The sequence below is a fragment of the Phaethon aethereus genome, assembly GCF_964289735.1.
Source record: "Phaethon aethereus genome assembly, chromosome: 1".
NCBI lineage: Eukaryota > Metazoa > Chordata > Aves > Phaethontiformes > Phaethontidae > Phaethon > Phaethon aethereus.
The window spans coordinates 55,418,532-55,439,139 of NC_138575.1; positions in this window are offsets into that span (position 1 = coordinate 55,418,532).

Below are 20,608 nucleotides of genomic sequence, written 5' to 3' on the forward strand. Positions count from 1 at the left end.
GGCATGACCGGCCTGCGCCCTGAACCTGGCACAAAGCAAGTCACAAAGGTGATGTGATCACAGAAGGGACCATGGGTGGTAAGCATACTCTTTTACTGAGCAAAAGAGAAGGGATTTGAACCTGTCTCTTACTGTAGTGACATGTTACCATGCATTTTTGGTCTGTATAGTCGTGGAACACCTATTAACTCCACAAATAGTCTCCTGGACTAAACACTCATGGGAGTTTCGCTGTCTGCTGCCACAAGGCAAATGCCATGGCCTCTGTATCAGCAATATCAGCAATATGTGTTATGGTTGTATCAATTTATACATGAAATGGGGGTGGGTGGTTGTGTCACTGCTTCTTAACACATGTAAGAAAGTTATTTCCTCCCTGAAATAATCACATCCCACGTGTACAACTCCCTCTAGAGTCAGACCCTGCACCTTCAGCACTGGAAAGCAATGTATATGTTTCTGTAGCGAAGACAGTCCTGAGATGCATGCAGGTGTGGAACATCTGTCCCATGCTATTAAAATGTTTCAAAGAAATTAAGTCTCTGAGAAAAGAGATTTGAACCATAATGTTTCCCTACTTATGATGAGTGAAAATTGTGCATTTAATGTAAACATAGTTAGAGTACTACTGCGTGCTGCAAGAAAACCTTTGTAATATGAGAAAATTGTGAGAAAAAATCCTGAAACAGGCCATAAAATTTATTCTGTTTTGTAGGTTGAAAAGTAATATTAACTGACCAATATTTTGATATCTCCAGAATTGCTTTTTTTGGTTTCCCAAAATGCCAGTTGAATGACCATATTTGCTTCCCTTGTATAATAACAGTTTCTGTAATCTAATAAAAAACCCAAATACAATCAACCATATGCTCTTATTTCAATTATTCATTTTTATTTCTATCATGACAGTACTTAAAAGTTGTCATCTCAATCAGAATCATGTTGCATTAAGTGCTGGATTTTGCTAAGAGTCCACCCTTCCTTTGGAGAGGTGAACAGGAGAGGCAGGGGGGACAGGGATAGGAGGCAGGAGTGACTTTGCCCAGAGGATGGAGTTGCTGAACTGAGAATGGAAACTGTGCCATAAATCTCTCCTGCCCGCTGGGCAGCATTGTCCCCTACAGGAGCTCAAAAGTGAGCTGCTGAGCTGGCAGGCGGAAGCTCACAGCCTAAACTTTAGTCTGGGGTCTCCAGGAACCCCTGGGTACCTGTGGTGAGAAGTTATGTATTGCTATATTCTTTCTTGTAAAAAAAAGTTTGTGTTGGCAGCAGCTTGATTTCAAATGTTTTCATTAAGCTTTACATTTTTCTGTCTCAGTCTTAATTTGTTCCTGAATGAATCAAGGATGGCAGGATTTCAGAATGAGTGCATTAAAGCTTTAGTTGCTATTACAGAAATTGTCTTCACAAATAGTTCATTTGTTTTTAAAGGATCTGTGCTATCTTTCCTTAGAAGACTTTTATGTGCATTTGCACAATGGAGCGAGCGGTAGGTGCTATTTTGAGATTCTTGTGTAGACTTTGAGAAAAAGCCTTTTGTCATGTTTTTCTTTAATGTTACTTCATCTACAGTGACACAGTTCTCCCACAATGCTTTGGGTTTGCTGCTTCTTCCCCTGAAAATCATTTATCTCCAGTGGAACAGCTAAGAGAACAGGGGAAAAAATGATTAACTTTTAAAGGTTTCGGCTGCTGTTGTCAATGTGGGGAAGAGAATGGCCACGAGGTGGTAGCAGTCTGTAAGTGAGAGCCAGGAGATAGACTCACAGAATCACTAAGATTGGAAAAAGACCTTTAAGATCATCAGGTCTAACCCACCACCACCATGCCCACTAAATGGGCTTGATGGCTCTCAGCTTTGCTCGTTGATCCAAGGAGGCAAATACTGCCTGCCTTATGCCATACAGTGGAGCATTTGCAGTGTTCAAGCAGTTATTTTAGATCTATTTTCTGTTAACTTCCATAATTTCGCTTTGAGGTAATCTTGTGTGAAGTAGAGCAATGGGGATTAACACCATAGCATCTCTCTTGTCAGCTGCAAGGCTCTATAGGCTGGCCAAGGGTGCTAAGTGTAAATCCATTTTTAAATTGCCCGTGTAACCTAGTATCTGGGCTTGTGTGCTGCTGTGCCTCAGGCTCTGGCTGGCCGGTACAGTCCGTCTGCTTTTTGGCCTCTCCTAATGGCATCCAGAATGGCACGGCCCCGGGTTGCAAAGCACTGACCTCCTACGTACTCCTTCTGCCAGCTTGGATGGGTTCAGAGTAATGTAATGGGTTAACTTCATACTGCCTGGCTTTGTGAGAGATCAGACGTCACCCACCCTCCCCGGGCTGACATAAAGTTCACGTTAATAGAAAAAGACAGTGAAAACGCCATCATGTGCTCTGTCTGATTTGACAGAAATGCAGTCATATGCCCACATGTGATCAAGATTAATTTTGTGCTGCTGAGTGATCTGGCAGCATGCAAACCCCCATTAATGTGCATGAAACCACAGTTCTGGGCAAAAAATACTCTTTTACTTCTGCTGCTCCTGCCAGGAGAGAAGAGAAGAGAAAGGGGAGCCTCTGACAGATTACTGGGGCAGAGAACTGCAGGGATCATTTTGGTCTGGATTACAATTACCAGAAAAGATATAGGTGGTTGTTCTGTAAACTGTTTCACTGTGAATTTTGGAAGAATACCATCCTTTCTTTATACATGGGAATTATGGGAAGGTGTGGGAGGACCTATTTCTACCCTGTATCTGCTCTACATCATAGTTGAGTGAAGTTTTTGTGTGTCAGCGGGACTTAATATAAAGGCAACATTAATTTACAACATTGTAAGGTTAGTTAAACTCTGCAATGAGAATAAGCCCTGCATTTCTTGTTGCATTTCTATGTATAAAAGCTGGTTGTGCTGTGAATAGCATCAGTTTCATTTAGATGTGGTGCTCAGCTGTGAACGCTCAGACACTTTGCAGCATGCAGTTTAAATCTTTTAATGCAAACAAAAAGGATGTCAGTACTAGTATGGTCTCAACACTCATTGTCTTTCGCCTACTGAGAGCCATAAGCAACAATCTAAACTCTTTATTTCCTCCGTGGAGTCCATCTTTACTCTTGTGCAAATTTTTCTCCTCAGTGCTAAAGATTAAAACAACTATTCTTTGCTCAGTAAAACTCTGCACCTGGAGGAAAAGGAGGAGTGAAAAACTGTCACTTAATGTTGCACAAAATTAAGTCACTGTTTGTATTAGGACACTTTCACCCAGTGCTGCAAACATGCACAAATGCTTTAAATTCCTCTTGATTTATATGGGACTATTCTTAGCAGTATGGTGAAATGTGCTTATGTTAAACATGCTAACAGAGGAGTTTCAAAATAAATCATTTTTTTAATGATTTATGAATTGACCTGATTCCCTTCATTGTTGTTTTCCTTTGGCTGTAATATAGCTTACAGAGTGATAAAATGCAGCACTGAATGTAATGGGCTATTTTGTTTCTCTCTGATACCACCACTGATACATTTTTCTATTTCTGACTTATTTTCCATGTTTTCCTTTGATTCCACAATTCTCAAAGGTGCATCCTCCATTTTACAGAAAGCAAGCTGTTTAAGAATATATATTCCAGCTAACTAGAACTAATATACTCTCTGGATACTTATACAACTGGCTCACTTATGAGATTTAGTAAATCTCTATGAATTTTCACAGGTATTTAAGAAGCTCTTACTCAAGCAAGCTCCTTTAAATCCAGTTATTTCTGCTTTGTTCTTTTCTGTTCTTTCCAGATATTTTCTTCTCTCAGGCCATCTCATGGAAGTCACATCCCTAGCTGCCAATACTGATTTTTGTGTCTTTGTTTGGGTTTTCTTTTTTTTTTTTTTTCTTTTCCTGGCTCCAACTTTAATAAGCCTCCTGGGCTTTCTTTGAAGATTTCATCTGCAACTGAAAATAAACCCTTATGTATCTCTGATGCTTCTATTTGGATTAAAAAGCCAAGTGGCCTTGTTTTAAAGACTGAACAAAGAGCTCTTGAAGATACGTGGAAACGGGTACTCGACACACACCTGAACTCAAACTGGAGTACAGAAAAAGTGCTTTTAATTTTTTTTTCTACCTTCAACAAATTGCTCTGAACCTCTTGTAATATTTAAGTTCCTTCCCTTGTTTACAGGGTAAAAAAGGAATTCTGTAATTTTTTTCATTAGAGGGGATATGTTTCTTTCCCATTTCCCCCAAAAGCCTGGGTTCTTGTGTATAAAGAAGAGTTTTCTACCATACTTGGGGAATATTTCTAATATTTTTCTTTATTACTCCATTCTGTTTTAAATCCTTGGCTGAAGCTCTTGAGACACGTTGAAACAGCTTGAGATCACTCAAAAGGAAACCTGAAACGTCATAGTACAAACTTGGCCTTGCAATGTCAGAAAGTTTGCAAGCAACAATATATGCCCTGATGCAACCCTGCTTTAACACAAGTGCTTGCCGAAATCATGTTACTGTCTTCCAGCACAACCCCTTGAGAGAAACAGGTGATGGTGAGATCCTCCTGAAAATGGTTGGGGAAAAAAAAAATCAGAGAAAATGGGTGGTGACCATGCACAGATCTAACTGCTCCTGCGCATTTTCTCTAGGGATGGGGAATGTCTTTTTATTATGTGGTTCTACAGCGCTTAGCACAGCAAAGCTTCAAAGCCTGCTAAGGGTTTTCAGATGTTTTGGGAATGCCAGCCAAAACTGTGCTATTTAACCAATGGTTATTGTAGTGCTTTGAGAATTTGGTTTGTTCCCACAGGTTTTACTTTTATCCACATTCCCCAGCTACATATTGGTGTGACTGTTGCTGTCACTGTCGTGCCATGACTGGTCCTCACTGCATTCTGGACTACATTATTTTTGGATTCCAAGTATGACACTCACCTCTAATCACATGCAAATGCCTGCATCTGAGCTAGGTGCCTTAGTTTTTCTCCCTCGTCCATAGGGGTTTAGTCAATGCAGCTGAGACTAGGGTACAACTCATTCCATCCCTGCGTTCAGTTAGATGAGCACCTCCTTCGACCCCAGTGCTTTTATTGACTAGATTCCCCTTGGCAGCTGTGCTACAGATGCATAAAGTTAGGAGAGATGAATCCCATCCTTAGAGACCTCTGTCATGCTGCTGGTACATCCAAGCATAGAAAGCTGATGTGAAGCTGGTGCCTAACGCCACCCCGGTCAGAGGGCTGGGCGCTGCGGGGGCTGTGTCCCTGGCCCAGGGAAGGGGCTCCCGTGAGATTTTCCCTGCAGAGCCGGCCACATCTGAGGCAAAGCGTGAACTCCAGATAACAATCATTCTCCCTTTTCCGCTCAGTCCCATCTTCCCTCCCTGCCTGCCCTGTCCTGCCCTTCACTTAGGCTAATCTCTGCTGCTGTTCCCAGCCCTCACACTGCCTTCTACCCAGTCTGCCCGTTTTTCACTGGTTTCATTGTTTTTTCACTGGACATTTTTCACTAGTGTCTTTCTAACTATAGGGATAGCAGAAGTAAAAGAAATTCCTTTCTCAGCTTTTGAAATAGCTTAAGACGTAAGACAAGCTGCACTGAGCCAGCCCCAGGGTTCACCCACCCACCATCGTGTTTCTGATAGCTGCCAATAGTGAACGCTGGGGGACAATGCAGGGCAAGCCCGTGGTGGTATTTCCAACTTGCAGAGGTCTGGCTCAAAGGTTTTCTAAATCAGAGGCATTACCTTTGAACCTACACGTGAACTTCCATAAACCAGGCAGCATCGTGGCAGTGGGTCTGGTGTTGACATGTCCAACACCTCCTCTCCCCTCCTCGGCTGATGGAGGAAGATGCTCTGGGGAGGGAAGAGTTTAGAGACCTGTTTTACGAAAGGGAAGGTAGGCAGACAGTATATACTTACTGATGGCAAGCTCTGATCCTACAGCACTGCATCAATAAACCAGAGCATTTAGAGAACAGCTATCCTAAATGACAGTTAAGGACCATGAGCCTGAATTTACATTTCCACAGCATGCAGTGATAGCCCAAAGCCAAACCCCTCTGAAGCTAACCCGGTGGTTTGCAGTCTGCTTTCCTGCCTAACTCAATCTGGGAATGACACCAAGTGGTCCCCTGCTGGAATGGCAAATAGAATATTTTGCTATGGCTTCTTGTACCTGCTACATTTCTAATGTACCACCCATAAAACATGGGCTGTTCTATGCTGCTGCACAAAAGCATGGAAAATATTTTGTTATTTGCTCATTTATTTCCTTATGCAAACTTCTTGTCTAGAGGTGATGCGGTCTGTGTAAAATACTCAGCACCCCTCCAGTGATTTCTGGACTAGCACATGGGCGGTATGTCTGTACTTCGTAGCTCAGGTGTCCTGGAGCTAGCTCCAGCTCCAGCTGGCACATCAGCAGTGCTGTGCTGAGATAGCAGTTCGGATCTGGAGAACAGCACAGCAGTTTCACTAGTGACTCCATTTCTCTGCAGGGAAAATTGGCTGGCCGGGCTGCTGTGCTGAGGTGTTAGGCTGTTTCCCAGTCGAGAGCTATTTTGGTAGGCGTTAACTCCACGACGTTTGCACCAGGCTCTGTTGTACAATGCAGGTACAATCTGTTGCCTGTTTCTGCACCAAACAGGTCCGTGATATAACCGACAACGTGACAAATATTAACGCAGCAGAGGTTATTTTTGTCTGTCTATTGCAAGATAGCTGTACCCAGATTAAGACAATATTGAGTAGATCTGGTGATGCTTAATGAGTCAAGAAGATCCAGAATGACTGGGTAAATCAGCAAAGCAAACCTATAACGCAGAAAACAAACAGTTCAATAATGTTCCTCCTTCTAAGATGAAAGCAAAGATTCTTGACGCAGTGAAACAACAACAGCTCAGATAAAGTAACACTAGAAAGGTGATGAAACCACTGCACTAGCTTTAAGCTATCTGGCATGGATGCTGCTGAGAAAATTGGTGCAGCAGCAAGAATTCTGCATGGGCTGCAAAATGCTGCTGAGAAGCTATATAAAACCACCACAGTTCCATGCTTCAGCTGGTTGAAACACTTATAATCCAGAAAGTGGTATGTATGAAGCAGGTTCCTGCTCTTTAGATGGATTCATGGTCTTGCCTAGACTGCTTCCAACTTTGGATGATGTCTTTTATCTTTTTCCAATACATTTCCAAATATTTTCTGATGGACTGTGAGTTCCCGCCCATCAAATTAAAGTGTAGTGACAAGCACATCACTTGCCTTGGTTATTTTTTTGGACCGCTTAGAAATAGTTCATAGAGTCCCTGGGGACGGTAGACCACAGGCTGAAAATCACTTAATGATTCTCTTTCCTGGTGCCTTGCAGATTCCTGGGACACAGCATCTCTTTCAGATGAAAGACCAGGGGGATGCATCCACAAGTGCAGTCATAGCTTATTTGAGACAGAAGACATGTTTTTTTAGGTCAGGACAGTGGCTTATGCATGGCAAAAAGAACCTGAGAGAGAACAAAAGGGCTAAGTGACATTTAGTGTATGATATGAATTATTTTCTTAATTTCTTTTTGCATTTGAAACTTTTCTTTGGGAAGTGAGGTCAGGTAAGAGATAAGTGAGTTTATAGGATAGAAAACACTGGTTAGACTTACTCTGCTGTGGCTATTTTTTTTTTAATTTTATTTTGACTTGGGATTAGGAACACTCTGTGGCTGTTCCTTTCTTCAACTGTATTTTTAACTTTCGGCAAAGTCACACATTCTTGAAGATGCTTATTTTTATAGATTTCAGAAAACAAAATAAATAAAAACAAGCTATTTGTATCTCTGTGCTTGTGTCATTCAAAGTCATAAATGTGACTTTTACTGGTCAAAACAGGACCTAACAGCTGTTTTTCTACAGCTGTGGAGAGATTGGATAATACTTGATAGTGCTAAAGGTACAATATATTTTCCCAAAAGCACCCATTTTTGCTTCCATTACGAGAAGGTTTTTATTTATGGGATAGCTGCCAAAAGATGAAACTCTTGTTATAAGACTGCCTTTTTCCCAAGTCAGTCAGTACCAGCAGCTGGCAATTCCTAGAGTAGAAACCACCGCTTCCACGTAGGGGGAATTTATCCTGAGATACACACACAGCATTGTGGATGAGTGTCCCGGCCTCCTCTGCACTGCTCCTGGCCCCAGACACTACCGTATTGCTCCCCTCCCGCATGGTGGGTCGTGGGAGGCAGCAGGGCTCCCTGTGCTCTGCATTCAGCTAATGCTGGTACTACTAATCCCATCGTTCCTCTTCCGTCGGCTTCTGAAAACTCTCTAGATGTTTCTATGGATGAGGAGCTTCCCTGTGGTTCAGAGTCAGTCATGGGAACCTCTGCTTGAGGACGTAGCATGCTGCCACGTGCCAGCCGTGGCTTTGCAAGCCAACCGTTGTGCTGTTGGGCGCTTCTGGCAGTGCATTTTGGAAGGCAAAAGCTACTCCGGCTCTCCTTTCTCCACTTTCAGCAGGAATTACAGGGCAACAGGAAAGTGGATAAAAGCTGGAGGGTGCCAAAGGACAGTGGGACGGGGCAACGATGCTGTGTCTGGAGGGTCTTCCCTTGGCACAAGATTTTGCATCAAGGCCTGGGAAGCATGGGCTGGTAGGGCAGAGGTTTTAGGGCTCTGCTTTTACAACCTCTTAAAGAATGCCATTGTCATAAAAGGATCTTCCTGGTATTTCTGGGTCTAAAAAGTGCAATAAAAAATTGTGGAATTGTGGGAAAACATACCAAAGTCACCCTTATTTTCTGTATTTATAGCTCCAGTTCTAACAATACACCGCAGACATTACTGTCTAAGCATACAAGGCTGTGTCCTCAATAAGGACATCTCTGTATTAAGGAAATTCCCCTTGAATTTGAGATGACCAGGAGCTAAGTGCTCAGCACTATGTGCAGAGGAGGAGTGGGGCAGAGTGACCCTTGGATGCACAGCAGGCAAAACCAGTACTAGCATGTGGGGAGCCCCAAAAGAGCAGGACATGTTTGCCAGCCACTGTCATCATCCTCCAAGAGGAGCTTAAAGGAGGCAGTTGCGTACAGGCGGTAGGGAGTGAGAATTGGAGAGGGTGCCTACTTATATGCCTGCAGCCTTGCCACCTCCAGTACTAGAACAAAAGCAATGCCAGGTCAGTCCCAGTTTGTGCTTGCTGGTACTTCAGCAAATCCAAGGCTTTTCTTCCGCAACTGGACTTTGCTCTGAGGGAATAGGAGTGTTCTGGCTGCCTTTTGTTAATTAAACCTTTTTTTTCCTACAAATAAATTGTTACCATCTCTCTGTTTTGATGCCCACAGGGATCTGCAGTTCTTCCACTGATTCAGCTCTGCCAGGTGTGGACCCTGCCTGCTGGACACACTTACCCCATCTGAATGTTGAGCACCCAGTTTCTGTCCTAGGTGTGTCTTGCCAGCAGTTCTAAGGCCGTAATTCTCCACCATAGCCTTGCTTTGGGTAACCCATAAAATGTAATATCCTAGGTTAAGGTATTAGTGAGCATGAGGCAGTGTCTTCTTGTTTGCCATGGTTAGCTAAAATGTTAAAAAGCAACAAACTACCTTGTCTTCTCTAAAATGTTCCTCCTTGCTACTTACCTCATGAAGACTAAGAACTTTGCATGTCTTTTCATAGTAAAGCCCTCATCCCCATTGTTTCAATGAATTTAGCTGGATTTTACTGCCAGGATCAGCTGCCAACCCTTGGAGGAGCCCAAGGCTGATGCAGTGAATGGTGGTGCCTCAAAAACTAAATGTGGAAAAAGAATGCTTTCTGGAAGAAAACACAGTTCCTTGAAACAGGGCACACAAGAACACCCTGAGCTTCTCCCAAGCACCCGGAAAACTGGTCTTGTGACCAGTTCCAGTAAGCATATGGTGACTTACGGGAGCCAGGTCAATTTTTAGCATCAGAGGTTCTGACTCGGTGTGTAGAGGAAGAATTACATGTGAAATGTATTTTTTTATCTTGAAACTACTGGGAGAATGCAGTAATTGTAAAGATTATTTTATCTGCCCACAGAAACTTTACTAACCCAACTTCCAGTAACTTCTAATCTCCCTCATGTCCTATCTGAATTCTTGAAATGCTGCTCTTAAGTAACACTGACCAACCTCCCACTGTCACTTATTGATGGCATATTGTAACTATATTCAAAGGCACCTCACCTCTCTAGGTGAGGAATAATTTAGAACTTTTAATATTTGTCAAGCAACGATGTTCTGACTTGGAATCCATCATTTGCTGTTGATTACAACTGGCCAAACAATTACCACAGCATCCTCTGCTTTGGAGCACCAAGAGAAGTAGGAAAGCTTTGCTTTTGTCAGTATAGTACTACTGTTTCTTCCAAGGCAAGTATTGGGGAAAATTGCAGGTGACAGCAAGTAAAGTGAGGTGTTTTTTTCCACATTCTGAGATAAGCAAAATGTGACACTGCTATTTATTTCCCTGTTAGGTATAGAATCATAGAATCCTTGGGTTGAAAAGGACCTTTTAAGGTCATCTAGTCCAACCCCCCTGCAATGACCAGGGACATCTTCAACTTGATCAGATTGCTCAGATCCCTTTCTAACCTGACCTGGAATGTTTCCAGCAATGGGGCATCTACCACCTCTCTGGGCAATCTGTGCCAGTGTTTCACCACCCTCATTGAGAAAAATTTCTTCCTTATATCTAGTCTGAATCTACCTTCTTTCAGTTTAAAACCATTACCCCTTGTCCTATCGCAACAGGCCCTGCTAAAATGTGTGTCCCCATCTTTCTTATAAGCCCCCTTTAAGTACTGGAGGCTGCAATAAGGTCTCCCAACTCCCTCAGCCTGTCCTCATAGCAGAGGTGTTCCAGCCATCTGATCATTTTTGTGGCCCTCCTCTGGAACTGCTCCAACAGGTCCACATCTTTCCTGTGCTGAGGGCTCCAGACCTGGACACAGGACTGCGGGTGGGGTCTCACCAGAGCAGAGTAGAGGGGCAGAACTCCCTCTCTTGACCTGCTGGCCATGTTGCTTTTGATGCAGCTCAGGATACGGTTGGCCTTCTGGGCCGCAAGCACACATTGCCAGATCATGTCCAGCTTTTCATCCACCGGTACCCACAAGTCCTTCTTGGCAGGGCTGCTCTCAATCCCTTCATTCCCCAGCCTGTATTGATACTGGGGGTTGCCTGGACCCAGGTGCAGGACCCTGCACTTGGCGTTGTTGAATGCCATGAGGTTCACATGGGCCAACTTCTTGAGCTTGTCCAGTTCCCTCTGGATGGCATCCCATCCCTCAGGTGTGTCAACCACACCACTCAGCGTGGTGTCATCTGCAAACTTGCTGAGGGTGCACTCGATCCCAATGTCTATGTCATTGATGAAGATATTAAAGAGTAGTGGTCCCAATGTGGACCCCTGAGGGACACCGCTTGTCACTGATCTCTATCTGGACATTGAGCCGTTGACCACTGCCCTCTGAATGCGACCATCCAACCAATTCCTCATCCACTCATCAAATCCATACCTCTCCAGTTTAGAGAGAAGGGTGTTGTGGGGGACCATGTCAAAGGCCTTACAGAAGTCCAGACAGACGACACCGATAGCTCTTCCCTTGTCCTCTGATGTAGTCAGTCCATCACAGAAGGACACTAGGTTGGTCAGGCAGGACTTGCCCTTGGTGAAGCCATGCTGGCTGTCTTGAATAACCTCCCTGTCCTCCATGTGCCTTAGCATAACTTCTAGGAGGATTTGCTCCATGACCTTCCCAGGCACAGAGGAGAGGCTGACGAGTCAGTAGTTCCCAGAGTCCTTTTTGCTAACTTTTTAAAAAATGGCTGCAATGTTTCCCTTTTTCCAGACACCAGGGACTTTGCGTGACTGCCAAGACTTTTCAAATATCATGGAGCGTGGCTTGGCAACTACATCAGCCAATTCTCTCAGGACTCTGGGATGCATCTCATCAGGTCCTATAGACTTGTGCATGTTCATGTTCCGCAGGTGGTCTGGAACCTGATCTTCTCTTACAGTGGGAGGGACTTTCCTCCTCCAGTCCCCATCTTGCAGTCCATCCCCTCAAGAGGTGTAGGAAGAGAGATTGCCAGTGAAGATGAGACCACTGAGGATGCTGTGGTCATTGTTTGGCCAGTTGTAATCAACAGCAAATGATGGATTCCAAGTCAGAACATCATTGCTTGACAAGTTGTTGAATACCTCAGTCTTCTCCTCATCTCTTGTTACGGGTTTGCCAGTCTTGGTCATTGCGGGGGTGCTCTTTCTTTGACCTTCCTTTTCTGCCCTACATACCTGCAGCAGCTCTTATTATTTTTTGCATCCCTTGCCAAGTTCAGCTCCAGTGGTGCCTTGGCCTTCCTGACCCCATCCCTACACAACCGGGCAGCATCCCTGTAGTCATCCCAGGATACTTGTCCCTGCTTCCACTGCCTGTGCATTTCCTTCTTGCCCTTTAGTTTGACCAGCAGGTCTCAACTCATCCATGCTGGTCTCTTCCTTTCCTGATTTCTTACACCTGGGTAATGGTTTAAGAATGTATGAATGGGCTTATTGTATGAGCTCCATGCCTAAGGGTACCATGGATAGTAACCATGGTACCATGGATATAGGTTCATAAAGTGTCTGGACTGAGTCATAAAGGAAAAATTTCAAAGAGCTATGAAACACAAAGACATCAACTCTTCCTCAGAATGTCCTTGAGTGCAAATCAGTGGAAGCTACTAGATGATGTTAGTGACGTATTGTTACATATTGCCACCTTCTTGTATCTTCTCCTTTGCTTCCATTACTGGCCACAGCTGGAGACAGAGTACTGGGTTTGAGAGACCTTTTGTCTGACTTGGTAGAAATACTTCTACATTCTTATGCTTTTTTGAATGTTTCTGATTTAAATTAGACATGCAGAAGACAGCAATGAAGCCCTATTTTGTCTGTCCCATAGCAACAGGCTAGAAATTTAGCAGTGCCTGTGTCAAGCTCTGACATTGGTATAAGGTATGTGTCAATCTCAATTTTTTGGAAGACTTACATATGAGTATAAAGACTGTCATATTTAAACACAGCTCTTGCTCATGAGCTCCCACCTGTGCACCAGTGGGTTAGAATGGGTGATAGACTGTCAAACCAGCTGGGATCATTCTAGGGACACCCTGTATATCTCTGACTTGAAAACTTCTCCAGCTGTCCTGCACAAGAGCTCTGAACTGCCTGAGCTACATATGTTAGCCACAGCATATCTATCCTCTGTCACACAGTCTTGGTTTGAAGACCTATAGGGCACAGGTCACATGGAAAGTTGTTTCTGAGGTTCATTATTCCTCTGTCAGAAATGAGCAATGTGGTTCTTATCTGAATTTGTCAAACACTAGTTTCCAGCCACCGGATCTGATTTTACTTTTGCTGCTTGGAAGAAGGACTCATCTCCTATCAGAAATCAGTTCCCATGAAGACATTGCTGAGTCTGATCTAATAGCCTTTTGACCACCTCTTTAGTAAACCAAACAGGGATTATGGATCCCTGATGGAAAGTAATGAAGTCTTTTTGGGTTATTGAGTACTGCTCAGGAGCTGAGCTGCAGCAGTGAGTGGGGCTTGTGCTCTGAGCATGCTGCACTCAGAAAGGATACATGCAAGCGTAAGCCACCGTGAACTGTATTTTATTTGGCAATTGGAGCAGCCAAAGAGGTCACCTTCTCGAACCCAGTCAATGAGCAGTAACTTTTAAAGCTGTGGCAACCTCCTTGCTTTGGATGTGTGTCTGAGCCCTGAGCTAATTTACCCCCTCTGTGTACATTCAGTGCCTCATCACAAAGCTTGAGGGACTGAAGGGGCCGTGGAGATAGATTTCTCATTTTTAAGTAGTGTCGAAGTGAAGACACATGAAGGGCAGTAAATGTTTTGCACACTGTTGCGTAGCCCCTGGCCACAATTCCAGTTTGAAAGCAAGCCAGAAGATCTGTACTATCTGGACCACTTGGGACCTTTATTTGGGGCTCAGAGAGAAATTCAAGGTGGTCCCCACGGTATGACTTTTCTCCGTCCTTCAAAAGAGGTGATTTAAAATTTGCTCTGTAATTAAATTATTATAACTAGCAGCAACTTCCTTCTGCTTGCAATTTAGTTCATATTAAATTTACCTCTATCATTTTTGTCTGCATGAACTTGGGAATCTTGTTTTTAATTGACTAATTTAGTTAGAACAAGATATAAGGTTCTTCTGGGATTAGGCACCCGAAGGCTCCAAACTTCTCGTGTTGAATCACTGTATCAGCCCAAGGCCAGGGTAGTGAGGGTAAGGAAATATTCCTTCCTGCAGAGTTTATCAAGAGCATCTTGGGATCAGGGTACCTAATTATTCCGGCTAAGCACTACTTGAAGTTCTTGTGAATGCAGATTTTATATACATAGAAAAGCTATGTGTTAGAAGGATATAAAACCATAGCACTTTTCCAATCAGGTAGTTCACTTGGTTGCAGTGTGTTGGTGTTTTTTTGAGCCTGACCTGATCCAAAGCTTGTGGAAGTCAGTGGAAAAACTCCAAAGAGACTCTTGGCTTTAAGTCAAGGAATTAAGTTAAGTTCTATGTCTTAGTGCCATAGGATATTGTTGCACTAAAGAGCTTATTAAGATTAAAAATGGGATTCAGCATTACCATCAATGAATGCAAAGAGGTTGCATGGCTGGGATAAAGATGCAAAGCTTTATTATGCCTTTCAGGGAAATGGACTCAGACTGTAGCCAAGAAAAAAAAATTACATATTGTAGCATTACATACCATGAGGTGCATCTTGTATCTTCCAAAGTTGAGAAAACTGACATTAAAGGCAGGATGTGGAATGAAAATCTTACTGTCTTTTTCCAAGAAGCAGTTCCTGCTGATCAGTGAAATGAAAATGTCTCATGTACTTCTATGTTGTTTTTATTGAGGCTTTGATTTTTGCTTTTTTTTTTTAGTATTTATTTTTCCAGATGAGCTTTTGGTTGATGTTGCTCCCTTAGCCCCTAGACAATCAGCAAAGGACCCCTGGTGCTGCAGGGAAGAAGCCAGAGGAGGGGAGGAGAGGAGAGGAGAGGAGAGGAGAGGAGAGGAGAGGAGAGGAGAGGAGAGGAGAGGAGAGGAGAGGAGAGGAGAGGAGAGGAGACCTGGGCCAGCTGCTGTCAGTGGGAGCAGATGGAGTAGGTAAAAGGCTTTCCTGAAGTGCATTGTCTGTCAGAAAAGAAAGGCGAAGCACACAGGAGGGAGGAGGCAGAAATGGGAGGAAAGAGGGGCAGGGAGGATGATGGAGAGGGGGAGCAGACAGCATAGTGCCAGGGACCATGACGGGAGCACACAGACGGTGTGTGGGGATCAGGCCCCCCACGCCTCAGCTCAGCGAAGGGTTGCTGAGGACTGCCACTTACTGCACACGTGTCGGCGCCGTGCTTTCGTAGTGCACAAAACTCATCTAGCTGTTGCTGCTGACTTTGCTCCCTGATGGTGAAGCAGTGCCACGGCAGCAGGAGGTGGCCTGGGCTGCCTGGCGCTTGCTGAGGGCAAAGGGCAGGTACAGCCGCCTTTCCCAGAGGGCTCGCTGGGTGCCCGCGGGGGTGTGGGTCTGAGCCAATGGTCCCTGACAAGGTAACCGGGAGCAGGGGTGAAAGCTCAGCTCAGATGTTTTTCTTCCATCATATTAATGTGTTTCTATTTCTTCACTGGTTCGTTTGTGTCTTGTTATCGGAAACTCACAGATGGCTACTAAACAGAGGTACCTGTGTGTTTAACTTTGATATTGTAATGACTGAGCATAAATTTAATATGAAAACCAAACGTACTTTCTGTACGTCGTTACTGTATAACTTGGGAGAAAGCAGCGATGGCGATGGCCCAGTGTGACTGCTCTTCCTGCAGGAACTACGCCTGATCCATACCAGATGTTCTCTGCAGGGGATTCTTGGATGCTTTCTACACTCCAGTCACTACTGTCCTAAGTAACAGAGCCTTTCCATTTCCCATGGGACAAGAGGCCAGCTTTCCCAAGGAAGGCATTTTTTAGAACTTCTTGATAATAGCTACTTAAATTTTTGCTGTCTTACTATGTTCAGATAGATTTTCCTTGGATCACCCTAGCTAATATTTGTCCTCCTTTGTTATCTATACCCTACAGCTACCTCCAGATGGGAATCACAACTCCACCTGGTTGTTTCAGGGGGCTGTGCATGCTGGAGCAAATTCCCTGCTGTCTGTGGAGTCCTTACTCCTCCTTTCTTCATCTTTCTATCTGTATGTTTCTTTCCTCTCCCTCCCCCTTCTACATTAGCTCAAAATCCCTAACAGTTTATCAGCCTCTGTCCTCAAAATGCCTAGAACTGAATTCAGCTTTCTGGATGGGGATGCAACAGTGTTAAATTCCTCTCAAGTTTCTCATGCTGTAGCTCCTTGTGGTACTATTTCTGTATAGGCAGCTTTAGTCCTAAATTGCTTCATTTGCTGACCATATTTCATTACAATTTCATTGCTGACTTACTTTCCCCTTGCTTTTGTCTGGGACTGGTGCTTACCAGATCTTCTCCTACCTTAAGATCTGTGTTTGAAAGGACTGTTCCCTGATGCCTCCATCTGCGTATTCCTCACCCCAACTGTCTATATGTGACCTGGCCACGTAGTGACGTTTTCAAGACTGTTTGTGCTGCATCTCATCTGTCTTGCCCTTGTTATTAAGTTCAGTATCCACAGGCTGGAATAACACATTGGCTTGGAGATCAGGATTATTACTAATCCATTAGTTCCCAGTGATGTATTTACAAAATGCCTAGCATGGAAAGACCTTGATCCCATTGAGGGTTTCTGGTAACACTGCAGTTGCTGAAGCCAGATCTAACGCTACTTGTTGTTTCCCATGTGGTCAGCCTGCTGTTGTTTTTCCTTTACTTTCCGACCTGCAGCCGGCTCCCCCAGTACAGACAGATGCAAACTTGCTATGACTGTGGCACCAGCTGCCTGGGTGGTAAGGTCTGGTGTACAGGTTCAAGCTGACTTGTATCCAGCTAGCTTGTGAGATGAGCAGATGAGCTTCCTTTCTCCTTGTGCCTAGAGCAACCAATGTGGGGTTTTGATAAAGCAATGTGAGTTTGTGCCTCAGGTCACCTGTGGGGCAGAAACCTCTGTATGGCTGAGGAACTGGCCCTGTCTTCCATCTGTCTATAACCTGCTGTGCCCTTCTTCACTCTCTGTAAGCCTGCATAGGTCACACTTCCGAGGGATGTGTGATAACAGCCTTCATTGGAAGGGGTGTAAATAGTCCTGGAATTTCCATCTTTTACTCCTCCTGATATCCTAACCAGATGTGAGGGGAACCAAAACACAGGTTATTGAGTTCTTCTTACAGGTCTTCTCCTGATAACATAAGCTACAGATTCTCCCACTGATTTTATTTCTGGTTACCTACTCTGTCACCTGAGGTTACATGGCCATTGTGGCGGTAGTCTGGAGCAACCCCTGCTCCCACATTTTGATGTGATTCTTTCCAAGGTCTTTTCTTCCTGGATGGTTGTGCTGCTTCAACCACTGTCTCCTAGGGGGACCAAGGCCTCTTGTAAAGGAAAAAGTTCAGCTTGCTCAGTGGATGCCCCTTGTAGATAGTTTGTGCCTTGTGTGGTTGCTTTTTTTCAGTACCATGACAGACTTGGAGCTCCTGCAAGCACTCCTTGGCCATCCGCCATACCCTGTCTGCCAGGGTCATGGTCAGCAGGGCAGAGCCAGGTGTACTGTTTTGGCCAGCAGCTCACAGAGCAGAGGTTTCACGTCATTTCTGCTCCATGCTCTCCATGTTCTTGAGAGCATCTTTCCTTCCTATGCACTTTTCCTGTGCTCACCGCTGTCCTGACCAAGCTTTCAGGGGTAACAGAAGTCTTCTCCACTTCCAGTGCCCCTCTGACTAAAATCATACTCTTCATGGATAAGGTAGTTCATCTATTTGTGTGGTATCCTTGGGGACATCGGTACAGCCTGGTGTATGTTGCATATCTGCTGGTGATTGCTCTGCTGAGCCACTTTATTTACAGCCTCAGGAACATGAGACATGCTCAGAAAAATGCCGGAGACAAGAAAGTGTTTGAAAATGTCTGAAGGCAGTGAGCCTTCATAGTGAAAGGATCCGCTTCACCCAGGAGCAGCAAGGGCCAAAAATCTCACCACAGTTATGCTAAACTTCAAGAATGGGAACCACATAAAAAACGAGCGCACTTGTTAAAGAGAAGCTAAAAGTTGCAGCTGATAGAATTCAATCCTTATGTTCCCCCAGCACAGGGGCTTCAGCCATCCCACCCCCTAGAGGTGCCGTACGCCCCGGGAGCCGCGAGCGCTCCCTGCGTCGGGAGTCAGGGCAGCCTCTGGAGGTGCAGGTGCCCGGCGTCAGGGTACGAAGCTGAGCCCAGCTTCAACAACCCTGGCAGCACTATGGGCACTGGGAGTAAGACTTCAAAGTTAAGCAGTCCAGTACGAGCAAATGCCAGAGCTGATCACGTTCATAAGCATGTGATACTATTTTTAATTTTAATTGCATAATCTTCTGTGCTTTTTTTTTTAAGCTCCGTAGATTTGCATCACAGTGGTGTGGTGATGCTGCAACAGGCTGTTGGCTGGAATAACCTGCCCACCCTGAGTGATGCTCAAGTCATTCCTGTGAGGCATTACATAAATGCTGTCGAACTACATACTCACTGTTCCTCAGACTTCCAAGCTGAAGCCCGGGATCTTACTGTCTGAGTGAGATCAGACTCAGAGACAGTGAGTCTCACTAACGAGTACTTATAGCTGCAACCACAAGCAATGACAGCTGTATTTTAAACACCAAGACATAATGTTAAGCACTCTGAAAAATCAGATACTGGAGACCTAAAGGTGATGGATACCCTTGACATTAATTTTTCCAACTTTCAAGATCCCATACATAAAATAGAAAAATGCCCCACAAAACACACAGGGATATTGTGTGAGTATGTTTATTAGTTCATTCCATATTGATCAATACCACAGGAGAATGCGATGGCTTGATACTGAGTGCGGTGCCGATTTGCAAACTGTTGGAGGATGGGAATCTTGCACTGAGCATCTTCAGATCTCATGAAGAACCCAACTTACACTGAATATTTTTATTTTTAAATTGGGATTCCTGAGGTGATTTAGATATACTGGGGGAGGAAAAGCAAGACAAGTGCTTCTCACTTTTCCTAAGGTTCATTCGTCTTTTTTTGCAGAGATTTAGGTTTATTTAACTTTCTCACTACAGCAAGAAACTGAGGTCAGTGAGGATGGGACTCATCTTTGAGGGGACTCTGGGCATGATACAGAATTCTTCAGGCATCAGCTAAACCGGATCTTTAAAGTTGGTGTTATTAAATAGCAGTAACCATGTGAAAGGACATTTCTGTGGCTTTCGAAGTGCTGTTGGGAAAGAATTTGTAAAAAGCCCCCCAAAAATGCCTCCTGGCTAACTTATATTTGTGTCTCACAAGATAAAGAGCATTCAAAGACAAAGAACTTTCAACTAGACACTCAGTGATGAGGTGCAAGAAAAAAGCTCCAAAGATGGCACAAAAGAAAACACTTTCTAAGGCTGAGACCTGGTGGCACACACCATTAGGCAATCGAACCTGACCAACTTGAAACCCCTTTGAGTGTTTAGAAAGTTCAGCAAAAACAAGAAGCCAAAGGAGATGAGTGTTTGCAGCTCTATCTTGCAATCATAGCAATGAGAAAGAACTAAGTGGCATTCAAGCCTCAGTCATTTATTGCTATGGGGTAAAAACCTGCTGACACCCGCTTGCATCGAGAGTCCCAAAAGATATAACTGGCCAAAAGATTTCAGCCCTAAGGAAATCATGTGCACCATGCCTGGGAGAATACACCAGTCACCACTCAGGGAAAAACTGCTTCTCAGATGATATCACAGTTGGTCTTTGTTGCCTATTGTTTGGAGATAAGTAACTGATTTTCTCTCACGAGGAGTGCTGAGGGGCTTTCAGAGCTTTCCTAAGGAAAGGATTTTAGAATGAAAGCTAAGTCAGTCATCTGCCTTTCTCTGGATATATTTTGTGAGTAAGTCAGACTACATTCTTAGTATTTTTAAAATGTTTTTTATTCATTTTTATTGCTTTTGACTTGTTTTTATAGTAAAAGGACAAAGAATAACATATTACAATGCATATAGAATGAAGTCCTTCAACAAACTACTTCAACACATTTGCTTTCTTGCACCATAGCCATCTCTTACTGTTTGAAAAATTGAAGTTTCAGGGGTTATAGCTGATTAGAAAAAACTCAGAACCTCAGACAAGATAACTGTGAGGATGTTTTAAGACTCCTCTTCTAAGTCTCAAAATTCCTTAAAAGTAAAGGAATGAATGTAATCCCTATTAATGAATAGAAATTATTTTTAAAATTACAGACAAACTGTGTGGACTCAAAACATCTTCTGACACAGCTCATCAGCCAGGCATGAGAGCTGGGGTATGTGTGCATTCCTGTTGGACTCCTCTAGGAAGGAGAAGGGAGTAGGTCTCTAATGGGAGAAGGGGCTATGGCAGTCAGGTATGAAACTACACCAGGACCTTCCCGTTTGCTGAAATGC